The following is a 14268-nucleotide window of genomic DNA, read 5'->3' as shown; positions in this document are numbered from 1 at the left end:
GCTATTTGGCCCATCATCCTGTTGCTGGCTCTTTGATGCCAAGCATGATCTCACTTCCTTTTACCACTCCTCTGCATACATTGTCCTTTCCAGGATTTACAACATTCCCTTATGAAAGTTATGGTTGGATCTGTTTCCATCATCCATTCAGTTAACGTTCCATGTCAAAACAACTTGTAAAAAGATGATTTCTCTTATCATCACTGGTTCCTTTGCCAATTATTTATAACTTATAATCATTGGTTGTTGATTTTTCTGGGACTAATTCCTCCTTGTTTTATAAAAACCTCTTGATTTTAAATCACTTTGATCAAATTTCCTCTTAAACTTCCCTTCTCTAAGAAGAGCAATCTCATTTCCTCCAGGTTTGTCTTTATATGGTCATGAGGTGTAGGCAGCATTTGGTTAGGCCAGCATTCATCCTGCAGTTAAGAGTCACAGGACAGCAAGACTGGGTAAGGATGGCAGATTTCCTTCCCTAAAGGACATTAGTGAACCAAATGGGCCTTTTCCAATAATCGATAATGGTTATCATGGGCACCATTACTCAATTTGAGATGCTATTAATTCAATTTAAATCCTGCCAGTTACTGTGGTGGGATATGGACCCTTATCTAGGACCCCAGTTGATCTCTGGATCACTAGTACAGTGATATTACCGGCGATAAGGCTAACTTCTCCCCTACCTTTGAGAAATGCTTCCAGCCTTGAATGCATTCAGCAGTGAGCATCCACAGCTTCCTAGGGCAGAGAATTTCAAACAGCCTCCTTTTTTTCCTTCATTTACTTACAGGATGTAGGTGTCACATTTATTGCCTGTCCCTAGTTGCCATTGAGAAGGTGGTGGTGAGCTGTCTTCTTGAACCAGTCCACCTGCTCTGGGTTGACCCTTAGGGAGGGAATTCCAGGATTCTGACCCAGCGACATGAAGGAACGGCGATATGTTTCCAAGTCAGGATGGGGAGTGACCTGGAGGGGGACTTGCAGGTGGTGCTGTTCCCATGTATCTGCTGCCCTTGTCCTTTGAGCCGGAAGTGGTTGTGAGTTTAGAAGGTGATCTCTCAGGACTGTGGGAGAATTTCTGCTGTGCATCTTAGAGAGAGTGTACACTGCTGCTAAGTAGCAGCGGTGGAGGGATTGGATGTTTATCATTTTGGTGCCAATCAAGTGGGCCACTTTGTCTTGGATGGTGTCAAGCTTCTTGAGCGTCATTGAAGCTGCACTCACCCAGACACGTGGAGAGTATTCTAGCACACTGCTGACTTGTGCCTTGTAGATGGTGGAGAGGCTTGGTGAAGGTGCTGTATAAGGAGCCTTGGTGAATTTCTGCAGTGCATCGTATAGATAATACACATTGCTGCAGCTGAGTGTTGGCAGTGGAGGAAGTGAATGTTTGTGGATGTGGTACAATCCAGAAGCAAAAGGACATCTCTCCATCCCCACAGTCCTATGACTATGAGACTATGACTCTTAGTGACGCTTTGTGCCAGTCTCTGTGGGGATGTGGGAGGTGGAAATATTCCCTCAGCATCTCCTCTGTCAAGTTCTTCTAAGAATTTTACATGAGATCATTGCAATGAGATGACCTCATTTCGTTGTATTCTGAGAATATCAACTCATCCTACCCAACCTCATCTCATTGGTTCACTCTCTTGTCCCAGGAATCAGTGTCAGGAACCTTCATTGCAGCGTCCTCTAAGACACATAGTGTTGGAAGGCCTGGGTTCAACCCCCACCTGCTCTGAAGGTGTGTCATTATGCATCTGAACAGATTCAAAATATCTGTCCTTAGTGGGGACTGTACCAAATCAAGGTGTTTAAAAAGCCAGTGGGATTGGACTGGGTACCAGCAGAGAAAATATTGAATGGGGAGTTCACAACCAGTGGGTATAATCTTACAATTAGGGCTACACCACTTAGAAGTGATTTCAGATGGGACCACCCTGTGGGGCTGAATGGTCTCTTCCTGTTCCTATATGTTTTCGAATAAAGCAGCCACATTAAACTTAACTTTGGGGGGTAGCAGCTAATGATAACAATGTGACGGTTACTGGAAACAGGAGTGGATTTGGAAATCTGAGTTCAATCTCCTGAATAAAAATGCACACATAGATTCTCAAATTCAAATCCTGAATTCCGTATTTACTGAACCAATCACTTATGCACCACATGTTTTTATCAGTGTGAAATGTTCCCCTTACACTGGGGGTTGATCCCTGAGAACACATCTCACAGGGTCAAATTTAACAGGCTGGAATGTCCAATGAGAACTTGGTGATTTCATCACACCACCTCCACTTCTAACGGGTGGAGTCTGTGTAATTACTGCTCAAGGTCACACTGCCTACAATAACTAATGTGGAGCCATGGTTTCTGCCTGACATTACCGAGGGCCGAGTAGCGAAAGATGCAGATCGGAGTTGACAGACTGAGGACAAAGGCATTGATTTCGGAGCCCCTTTCGGCGTTGTGTTCTACACTGACTATTAAGCAAGTCCGGTGACCTCCACTTCTCAAAATTTGGGTTGCCTACTCTGCAAGTTGCCTTGGAGTCTCTGAAGGTTAAAGGTTACTCTCCAGGGTGGCCCTGTGAACAAACTTCCTGGACTTAAGTTAGTCTGTTAAAAAGAACCCATCAATTAAATGTCCTTTGAAGGCTGTTGGTTATTAATTATATCAATATTGTAAATTGCAAAATAATGGCTATCGGGAAGATCATGTGATGAAGCCTCCAGGAATGCATCTGATCAACCTTAAAGCACTCTGTAATTTTGTTTTGCCGTTAGCTCAGTTAGTGTTCTGAGAAAGTCTTTTCAAATTAAGTCCATGCACCCAGAGAAGTCACCTTCAGAGGGTCTCTCCATTAAGTGAAGAGAAATTCTACTTTAAATCTGTAACTTGTCTTGCAGAGTGAATGGATGCTGACCAATTCCAGGGAGTGAGTCACCTGGCTCTGGGAGAATATCTGAAGTTCTGGCACTCAGGGAATAGAGCTATATGTTTGATTGAGTTGGCCATCTCTGTTGATTTTGCACACGGATGATCCCTGGAATGACAGGTCTAGCATATGAGGAACGGCTGAGGATACTGGGATTGTATTCGTTGGAGTTTAGAAGATTAAGGGGAGACTTAATAGAGACGTACAAAATAATACATGGCTTGGAAAAGGTGGATGCTAGGAAATTGTTTCCGTTAGACGAGGAGACTAGGACCCGTGGACACAGCCTTAGAATTAGAGGGGGTCATTTCAGAACAGAAATGCGGAGACATTTCTTCAGCCAGAGAGTGGTGGGCCTGTGGAATTCATTGCCACAGAGTGCAGTGGAAGCCGGGACGCTAAATGTCTTCAAGGCCGAGATTGATAGATTCTTGTTGTCTAGAGGAATTAAGGGCTACGGGGAGAACGCTGGTAAGTGGAGCTGAAATGCACATCAGCCATGATTGAATGGCGGAGTGGACTCGATGGGCTGAATGGCCTTACTTCCACTCCTATGTCTTATGGTCTTATGGTCTTATTCTTGAACCCCATGAGTGATTTCTGATAATATCCCAAACTCCAGGGATAGAGAACGAAAAAGAGAAAGCCAGCAACAGAGATAAAGAAAACAAGCCACAAGAGGTGGAGAGACATACGGACTGAATAAAAAAGATTGGGTGGAAGAAACGGGTGGACAGATAAAAATACTAAACATTCAGAACGGGCTTGTATTGGCAAATGAATTTCGGTGATAAGTAAAGATGAGGGATTGCAGCTATCTAACTGAAATAAGGAAGTTAAATATTATGTTACTAACCATAGAGGGTAAAGGAAACCTGTACAAATATACCACCCACTAACAGTGATGGTGCTGGTCAGATATCGAGAGAGACAACATTAGAGCAGAGGAGCCTGATGGCTAACTCTGACTGAGGTGTAGAAAGTTCTGAAGAGTAAAGACAGGGTAGGTAGGGAGAAACATATTCCTTTCATAGAGAGGTCAATAACAAGGGCGTACGACTTTAAGGGAAGGAGCAGGAGGCTTAGAGGGGGCCTCAGAAAAACGTCCTCACCTGTGGGGTGGTGGACGTTCGGAACTCACTGTCTAAAGGGGTGGTAGAGGCAGGAACGGTCAAAACATTGAAGGGATATTTAGATGAGCATTTGAAAGGCCTTTGTATACAAGGCTATGGGCCAGGTGCTGGAAAATGGGATGAGAATAGTTAGATGTTTTATGACTAGCACAGACATGATGGGCTGAAGGGTCTTTTTCTATGCTGCATAAAACTCTAGGAGTCTAAGAAGGCCAAGACAGAAGCAAATCAGTCTCTAGGACTTATTTCTAGAGAAGTACAATTGAACCTTTGTTAGTTCAGACTGGACTACAGTGTGCAGTTTGTGTGTTAGTATCTATTAAACTCTGTCGATGGATGTGAAATGCCTCATAGCTGAAAGTAATGAGTTAAATAGGTGTTGGCTGTTGGTTAGGTAATGATACTTAGATGTGTATATAAGGAAAAGCCAGTCAGTGCTAAGGGTGGTTGATTATAGTCGAGAGGTAAGCTCTGTGATAAGCAATAAACAGCTGTAATGTAGTTTAATGTATTGTTCACAGGTAGGCTTAGAGGATCTCTATCATTGGTTGTTATATTGTAAAAGGATACAGAAGACTACAGTTAAAAAAATGTCAAAGACATTTGGATAGGTACATGAATAGGAAAGATTTGGAGAGAATGATAGAATCCCGACAGTGTGGAAACAGGCCCTTTGGCCCAACCAGTCCACACCAACCCTCCGAAGAGTAACGCAAACCAATTCCGCTACTACTCTGCATTTACCCCTGACTAATGCACCTAACCTACACATCCCTGAACACTGTGGGCAATTTAGCATGGCCCATCCACCCTAACCTGCACATGTTTGGACTGTGGGAGAAAACCTGAGAACCTCGAGGTGAATGTGTAAATCACACAGACAGTCACCTAAGGCTGGATTTGAACCTAGGCTCTTGGTGCAGCGAGGTAGCAATGATAACCACTGACCCACCGTGCCATCCAAGAGGTACAGGCCAACTGAAGGCAAGTGGGACTAGTTTATAATCATAGAATCTCTACAGGCCAATTTGCCCACTGAGTCCACAGCAAACCTCCAAAAAGCATTCCACCACCCACCTTGTATTTCCCATGGCTAATCCATCTAGCCTGCACATCACTAAACACTATGGACAATTTTTAAACATGGCCGATCCACCCTAACCTGCACATCTTGGCTGTGGGAGGAAACTACAGCAACTGAAGGAAACCCCACACAGTCACAGAGAGAATGTGCAAATTCCACACTGACAGTCACCCAAAGCAGGGATTGAACCCCAGTCCCTGGTGCCCAGTACGAGCCACCGTGCCACCCCTCTGGTTTAGTTTGGCGAAACTTAGTTGGTATGTATGAGATGGACCGAGAGGTCTGTTTCCATGCTGTATGGCTCTGTGAGCCATGGGCAGGATGCAGGGATTTCCCAGGATGATACGGAATGCCATGTTTGACCTGTCAGGAAGCAGTGACAAGGTGGCTCTGTGTTCAGAGGTCTTCATCATGCTGGGGTGTTTTACCAGAGTGGATTCAGAGAGAGTGTTCTTACTTGTGGGAAAGAGAAAAACTGGAGGCCATCAGTATAAGACAGACACCAACAGATCCAATCAGGAACTTAAAAGGAATTGTGAGAGTAGTGGGAATGTGGAAGTCACTTCCAGAGGGAAGGGGAGGCGCAGGTATTTTGGAAATGGATGAACATGAGGGAGAAAGGAATGGATTGTTGGTGAGATTCACTGATGGTGGTTGGGGGAGTGCCTGAGGAGCATAAATATTAGCATAGGCCAGTTGGGCTGAATGGCCAGATTCTGTGTCTGTCTACAACTGTGTGATTGGTGTTTGTGGGGCTGCACTGTCAGGAGGGTTAGCCCCTTCAGGAGACAAGTGGGGAAGGAAGCTGGAAGGAAGGGTGTTTACCATGTCACAGGATATGGCTGGGACAAGGGAGATTCCAGCAAAAGCTGTCTTGTGGAGACTTGTGGCAGCAGATAGGTCACTCATGAATGACGTTTGGAGCCATAAATAAAATGTGCTATTAAAATATAATGGGCAGGACAGTTGTGGGTTGAACCCTTGATAATTTGAGGTTGCTCATGCACATGCTATTTTGGCAAATTGCAGATCCCTCGTTATCTTCTGTTTAATCCAAACTTATAATGAAATGGAGGCAGTCATTTTAACAAAAAGTAAAAATACTCTGGACAGCTGAGGGCTTGGATCTACTGCACCCAGTCCGCAGTTAAAGCTGATCTTTGTCAATTCCAAAAACTCTGGAGCCGGAGGTGTGGGGTGGGGGCAGAAGTCACAGGGAGATGAGAATTAAGTCTCCACTCCCCATTGAAACCTTCACCCCATCTCACCTGCAAGGCCAGAGGTGTTTTGGGAAAATATTCTTGCAGCAAAGAGGGTGCTGGGTTGGGGTGGGGTAGCCGGGGGACGGGGGGACGGGGGGGGGGGCAGGGGGTGGTTTTTGGTGGAGGATTTTAAAATGATGATGGAGTAGATGCAGGACAGCTATGTTCACTAACATTGAGAGCGAAACAAGGGAACATAAGAATGAGCGAGTCACCTGGAAATCCGATACAGAATCACATAGAAACCTCACTGAGTGCTGAGAATGTGGAGCGTGATCCCACAGGATGGTTGAGACATACAGTGGAGGTACATTTGAGAGGAAGCTCATGAGGGAGAAAGCAGTAATGATAGGATGGGATAACCTGGGTTTGGCTTTGTGAGCATTACAAACACTAGCATGGACCAGTTGGGCCGAATGGTCTACTTCTATATGTTTGTCAGTGAGTGAGCAGCAGTAAGGAGTGACAGAAAGTCATGAAGGATGTTCTGCAGACACTATTCGAGGAGAGAGGCAATGCCGAGGATGGAGCGTGTTCATGACTGGAACAGACAGAAACCCAGAGACAGCCGCAAAGGGAGGTAACCTGTCAGTTTTAAATTAAAGAGGCTCTTTTGAAGTCTGTTATTTCTAAAATGATGTGTCTTTTCACAGATGAAGCTTTGCATTAAAAACTGTGCTAAGTCTCAGTGCTCTGTGCAGAGTTCCAGAGCAGATTGAAGTCTATGGGTCCCTCCATACGTTAACAGTAACCAGGTGAACACAGCTTATCGAATCACTCCAACCATGTTAGCATTCAGTTGGCTTAAGCACGTGCTTTTGTTGTGTGTTTACTTGTTGTACTGAAACCCCACTGAACACACACCTTCCTTCAATTTATTGCTCTCTTGCTAAGGTTAATTTTTAATTGTTCCATTGCTGACCATCGAAACATTGAAAATAGGAACAGGAGTAGGCCATTTGGCCCTTTGAGCCTGCTCCCCCACTCAGTAGGATCACAATTGATCATTCAACTCAGTCCCCTGTTCCTGCTTTTTCCCCAGACCCTTTGGTCCCTTTGGCCCGAAGGAATATATCTAACCCTTTCTTGAAAACATTCAATCTTTTGTCCTTAACCACTTTCCATGGTAGAGAATTCCACAGGTTCCCCACTCTCTGGATGGAGACATTTCTCCTCATTCTCCTTCTCAGCTGAGGCTGTGAAATTCCTGAGCCTTTCCAGCTGTCTGTCCTCAAGCCAGACTGACCTCTTTAATTCAGCTGTTGGCCACTTTGAAAATCTACTGTTATGACTTGGGTCGAAAAGTGTGGTGCAGGAAAAGCACAGCAGGTCAGGCAGCATCCGAGGAGCAGGAGAGTCGACGTTTTGGGCATAAGGCCTTCATCAGGAATGTTGGGGGGGATGGGGGCTGAGAGATAAATAAGACCTTGGGGTAGGGGTTGGAGGGTAGACAGCTGAGAAGGCAATAGGTAGATGCAGGTGGGGGTCGGAGGGGAGGGTGGAGTGGATAGATGGGAAGGTCAACGTTTGTTCAGTAACTTCTCGTATGTTTCGCTTTGGGGTAAAGGCGTTAAATAATTGCAAGCTATTTCTCCATCCGATTGGCCTTTGGTTGACTTGAGGGTCGGAGGGTTAGATCATTCATTGGGCCTGGTGCTGGGGATACAGAGTCCACCTTGGCCAAGGCATACCAGAAATGGTGATGTGCTCGACCCATAATTCTCTTGTTCAATGTGGATCACATTGTCTCTTCCCAGATGTTGTGTTTTCAAGTTGTCCCACTCCAGGACTTGAGCAGAGATGTCCGGGCTGACACTCCAGTGCAGTACTGAAGGAATGCTGCATTGCCAGAGGTGGTGTTTTTCACCAGTACCCTGTCTGCCCTCCAGGGGGTGTGTGCCCTCCAGGGGGTGTGTGCCCTCCAGGGGGTGTGTGCCTTCCACGACACTAGTTGGAAGAAGAACAAGGATGTTCTCCCTGGTATCCCAGATAATATTTATCCCTCAAGCAGCATTGACAACAGGTTGTCTGATGATTTGCCACGATGACTGATTTCAGGAGCTTTCTGTGTGCATTGCACAGTGACCACACTTCAACAGTGGGCTATAGAGAACTTGGGATCCCCTGAGATCATGTAAGGTGCTCGGTTATTGCAAATTCCATTCCTCCTTTGATCCTCCTTTCATTTGTTCCAAAGTTGGCAAATCAGGAAGATATCCTCTCTCTCAAATCTTTTTACTGGCCTTTCCTCCTTGATCTTTTTGCTGCAATCTATAAATGTTTTTAAAAGGGATGGGGCCAAATATTAGAAACAATTTTACCGACAACAGGCAAGGTTTGAGTAATGGGATTAAGCTGGAGATTTCTTATAGAACTCCTGAAGAAGCGCTCATGCCGGAAACGTCGATTCTCCTGCTCCTTGGATGCTGCCTGACCTGCTGCGCTTTTCCAGCAACACATTTCCAGCTCTGATCTCCAGCATCTGAAGTCCTCACTTTCTCCTAGAAGTTCTTATAGAGACTTGGTACTAGAATAAGGGACAGAATGGCCTTTTTAACTGTAAAATTCAATGATTGCACTGTTTTTAATCTTGAATGGTCCCCACCATTTAAGGAGGAGAGAGAGACAAAGAGAATTTGATATTTCTTATGTGAATGGCATAAAGAATTTTGGGATAATGTGGTTAAAAGGCATTGAGCCAGATGGTCAGCCATGATTGTAGTAAATGGGCTGAATGGTTGAATCCATAAGACTTTAAGATGTGGGAGCAGGCGTAGGCCATTCAGCCCATCGAGAGTACTCCGAAATGAGGAGCAACTTTTTCACACGGGGGCGGTTTGTACATGGAATGACCTGTCAGAGGAAGTGGTAGATGCAGATACAGATCCAACATTTAAAAGACATTTTGATGGGTACATGAAAAGGAAAGGTTCAGAGGGATATGAACCGAACACTGGCAAATGGGACGAGGTTAGTTAGAGAAACTTGCACCGATGGGTCTGTTTCCGTGCTGTATGACTCACGAGATCATGGCTGATCAGATGATCCTCAATCGCATTTTCCTGCCTTTTCCCCATAATCGTTATTCTCCTTACTGATTAAAAATCTCTCTATTCTCAGTCTTGAATATACTTAACGATCCAGCCTCTGTGGTAATTAGATTAGATTAGATTAGATTACTTACAGTGTGGAAACAGGCCCTTTGGCCTAACAAGCCCACACCGCCCCGTCGAAGCGCAACCCACCCATACCCCTACATCTACCCCTTACCTAACACTACGGGCAATTTAGCATGGCCAATTCACCTGACCTGCACATCTTTGGACTGTGGGAGGAAACCGGAGCAAATCCACGCAGACACAGGGAGAACGTGCAAACTCCACACAGTCAGTCGCCTGAGGCGGGAATTGAACCCGGGTCTCTGACGCTGTGAGGCAGCAGTGCTAACCACTGTGCCACCGTGCCACCCAATCATGAAATCCACAGGTGTACTCCCCTCGGAGTGAAGATGTTCCTCATCTCTGTGGTCAATGTGTGACCCCCTCACTCTGAGAATGTCTCCTCTGCTCCGAGATTCTCTGCCCTGCCAAGTCCCTGGAGAATTTTATGTTCCAATCAAGGTTGCCGCTCATTCTTGTAAACTCCAATCAGCACAGCTCCAACTGCAGTCCCTATGTTCCTAAAGGATCAAGCACTTTGAAGTCAGTCCATTCCCCCCACCCCCCTGACCTGGGGCATTGCTCTGTATCTTCCTCACTGAAGGATGTTCAATCCCCTCCAGAGCTGCTGTTTCATTTTGGCTCTTCCCTTCATTGTCAGGGTGGTTTAGGCACAGGATTAGGCCATTCATCCCCTCGAACATGACCTCAAAACTCAACAGAAGTTTCTCATCTCAGCAACCAACAGGTGAGCTCCCTTAGAGTGAACAGCGAGTAAGAGACACAAAGGTCTGCCTCAGAACCCTGTGTGTCATCGACAAGGACCAGACCCTGTCCTGGAGGGTGATATAATTATCAGCACTGCTGTCTTGCAGCACCAGGGACCCAGGTTTGATTCCAGCCTCTGGTGACTGTCTGTATGAACTTTGTGAATCTTTCTTGTGTCTGTCTAGGTTAGATGCATTGGCTTTTCAGAGGGTCAGTGTGGACTTGATGGGCTGAATGTCCTGCACCCACACTGTAGGGATCCTGCAAGGAGACATTGTCACCATTTTAAATGGGTTCTAAGTGATAACTAAACTACCAATTCTTTAATAATGCTTAAGGGCATTAGTGTAAATAATTAATCAGAGATTACTATTTCAAGGAGTTTGTTTTGAGCGGTGGTAGAATTTTCTCTCCCAGCCTGCACTGAGAGCAGATCATTTTCCAACAGGGTGTCCAGATAAGGACAGCTCCCACAGCAGTGAAAGGACAAAACTAACTTACATTTGTGTAGCAGCCTTCACAACGTCTTTACAGCCAATATTGGTTGTGGTTGTAATGTAGGAAACAGGGTGGCCAAGCTGTGCACAGGAAGATCCCACAAGCAGCAATGACCAGGCAGATGGTTTTATAAAGTGAAAACCTGAAGGAACTGCGGATGCTGGAAATCTGAAACAAAACAGAAATTGCTAGAAAATCTCAGCAAGTCTGGCAGCATCTGTGGAGAGAAACCAGAGTTAACGTTTCAGGTCCAGTGACCCCTCCTTAGAGCTGATGGTAGCTGGGAAAAGGATGTTTTTTATACAGAAGATAAGGTAGGGGAGTAAACGATAGATGGAGATAGAGCCCAATGAAGAGAAAACCAGTTGGACAGATTAAGGAGCAGTTAAAGGTCAGTCTGGGGAAATGTTTGGGTGCTAATGGGGCTGTTAGTGACTGACAATGGGCACTGTGTGGGAGCAATCTGTGTGTGGGGGTTGGGGAGAGGCCTGGTGTGTGGGAGATTGGGGAGAAGCCTGGTGCGTGGGGTGTTGGGGAGAGGCCTTTTGTGTTGGGGGCTGGGGAGAGGCCTGGTGTGTGGGGGGCTGGGGAGAGGCCTGGTGTGTGGGAGATTGGGGAGAAGCCTGGTGCGTGGGGTGTTGGGGAGAGGCCTGGTGTGTGGGGTTTGGAGAAAGACCTAGTGTGTGTGGGGGCTGGGGAGAGGCCTGGTGTGTGGGCGGGGGGGGGGGTTGGGGAGAGGCCTGGTGTATGGGGGGTTGGGGAGAGGCCTGGTGTATGGGGGGTTGGGGAGAGGCCTGGTGTGTGGGGGGTTGGGGAGAGTTGGGGAGAGGCCTGATGTGTTGGGGTTGGGGAGAGGCCTAGTGTGTGGGGATTGGGGAAAGGTGCTTAAGCCCTAAACTTGTTGCTCCCCTAAACAGGGGAGGGGCAGAATTCCCTGGTTTGCTGCAGCCCCACCTCCTCTCCCAATCCCATTCCCACTCTCACTCCCCACACCCACTCCCATTCCCCATTCCCACTACCACTCCCCACACCCAATCCCACTCTCCACTCCCACTTACATTCCCTCTCCTAATCCTATTCCCTCTCCCACTCCCACTCCCCACTCCCCATTCCCCACTCCCCACTCCCCATTCCCCACTCCCCACTCCCCACTCCCCATTCCCACTCTTACTCCCCACTGCCAGTGCCCACTCCCACTCCCAGTCCCAATCCCAATCCCCACTCTCAGTCCCAATCTCAATCCCCTTCCTAATACCACTCCGAATCCCAAACCCAATCCCACTCCCAGTCCCCACTTCTCACTCACACTCCCCAGTCCCAATCCCCATTCCCAATCCCACTCCCACTCCCAATTCCTGCAGACTCAACGGCTCAGTGCTGCCACTGACAGGCTGCCTTTTGGATTGCAGCTGCTGGTGAAATTGATCCCTCAGTAAATAAAAAACCAAAAGAACTGCGGATGCTGTAAATCAGAAACAGAAACAGAAGTTGCTGGAAAAGCTCAGCAGATCTGGCAGCATCTGTGGAGAGAAATCAGAGTTAACGTTTCGGGTCTGGTCAGCATTAACTCTGATTTCTCTTCACAGGTGCTGCTAGACCTGCTGAGCTTTTCCAGCAACTTCTGGTTTTGTCCCTCGGTAAATCATTTCACACTGATGGGATGGTCCAGGGCTAAAAGGCAAAAAAAAACCCTTAACCAGACAAAAGTCAGCCACTCAGAGGTAATATCAGGTCATGTTGAAATGTGAGAAACTTTCTCCTCTCCAAGAAAAATGCTTTTGGTTGAAATGGGAAAATCTGAAAATTGATGGATTGTTGGTGAGGAAAGATGTTCAGGTTACAGAAGCCAACCGGTTAGAGGGAGTTAGGATGGAGGTAAACAATGATCGCATTGACCGGTGGAACAGACTGGAAGGGCTGAATGGCCTCCTCTTGGTTCTCTGTTTGCTACTAGCTGAGTAACACTGACCGTGGTTTGTAGTCTGGAAGCTCATGAGATGTGAGCCAAAGGCAGAAATTAGACCATAGAAAAGTACAGCACAGAACAGGCCCTTTGGCCCACGATGTTGTACCGAGGTTTAATCCTAATGTACAATATAATAACTTAACCTACGCATCCCTCAACTCACCGCTATCCATGTGTGTTGCTGGAGAAACTCAGCATGTGTGGAGAGAGAAACTGAATGATCCTTCCTCAGAATGTCACTTGTGTATGTGGCTCATCGCCTGGTCTGTATTTGGAAGAATGACCATCGGCATGAGGTTAGGCTTGGGAAATGAGAGAGAGAAAAAAACATTCCTTCCATCCACAGTGAAGGGGAAATATCTACGTTATTGTCACAATATTTGCAGTTTCTGAAACTCGCAGCCTGTAGCTGCTTCAGTGACTCTGTCACATCCTCTGGGTTCACAGAGTCTGTAGAAACAGTCGATTCCTCTGATGATGTCTCGAAGGAAGCTTCCCTCACGAGTGAGTAATCAGGTTACTCCTCGGCAAATTATTACCTTCCAGCTGCGTGGCTCACCACAAAATAGCATATCTGTGTGTGTCTAGTCAGAGGACAGGTTACCCTGGAAACATCCTTTTGTTGTATCATTAATTCTACAGGCAGTTAACAGCATTCTTCCAATTTTGGGAAAGTGTCTAAAGGAGTTTCCCTCATTGTACATTTTCTCTGAGTCTGTCTCTCTCTGTCTGGGCCCTGCCTCTTTTTGCACATCTCCATTTATGTCTCTGTGCATTGAGAAGTCTGCATGGCTCTATCTGTGTGTTTGTGTCTCTGTACCTGTATACCTATCCTGTGTGTGGGTCCTTCTCAGCCTCTGTGTATCTCTCGATCTGTATCTTCTTCAGTCTTTTATGTATCTGCCTCTGTGCATGTCTCTGTATTGCTAAGTTGGTCATATCTCTCCTGGAGTCGTACAGCATGGAAACACCCTTCAGTCCAATTAGTCCACACCAACCATAATCCCAAACTACTTCTGTCTCTCTGTGTCTCTTAGTCTGTCTATGAATATCTCTAGGACTGAGGCAGTTTCTTTTGAATTCTTTGAATATCTGTGTGTGTGTCTGTCTGTGTGTGTCTGTCTGTGTGTGTGTGAGAGTGTGTGTCTGTTTGAGAGTGTGTGTGTCTGTCTGTGTGTGAGAGTGTGTTTGTATGTGTATGTGAGTGTGTGCATGTGTGTGTGTCTGTGTGAGTGTGTGTGTGTATGTGTGAGTGTGTGTATCTGTGTGTGTGTGAGTGTGTGTGAGTGTGTGTGCGTGTATGTGTATGTGTGTGTGAGAGTGTGTGTATGTGTGTGTGGGAGTGTGTGTGTATGTGTGTGTATATGTGAGTGTGTACCAGGAACTCTGTCACTCTGTGTGTGTTTTGGCTCATGACTCTCTCTGTCCATTGGTCTCTCTGTGTTGTTCTTGTGTTCTTCT

General features: G+C 46.3%; 1 protein-coding gene across 21 annotated transcripts in view; it reads left to right on the top strand.

The window, feature by feature from the left end:
- Window positions 1-14268, top strand: part of phldb1b (pleckstrin homology-like domain, family B, member 1b) — a 375430-nt gene that overhangs the window by 150915 nt on the left and 210247 nt on the right. The window lies entirely within an intron of this gene.

The sequence above is a fragment of the Chiloscyllium punctatum genome, chromosome 23 (genome assembly GCF_047496795.1).
Source record: "Chiloscyllium punctatum isolate Juve2018m chromosome 23, sChiPun1.3, whole genome shotgun sequence".
Classification (NCBI taxonomy): Eukaryota; Metazoa; Chordata; class Chondrichthyes; order Orectolobiformes; family Hemiscylliidae; genus Chiloscyllium; species Chiloscyllium punctatum.
The sequence above is the reverse complement of the archived record's forward strand: the minus strand, read 5'-3'. Positions and strand labels throughout refer to the sequence as shown.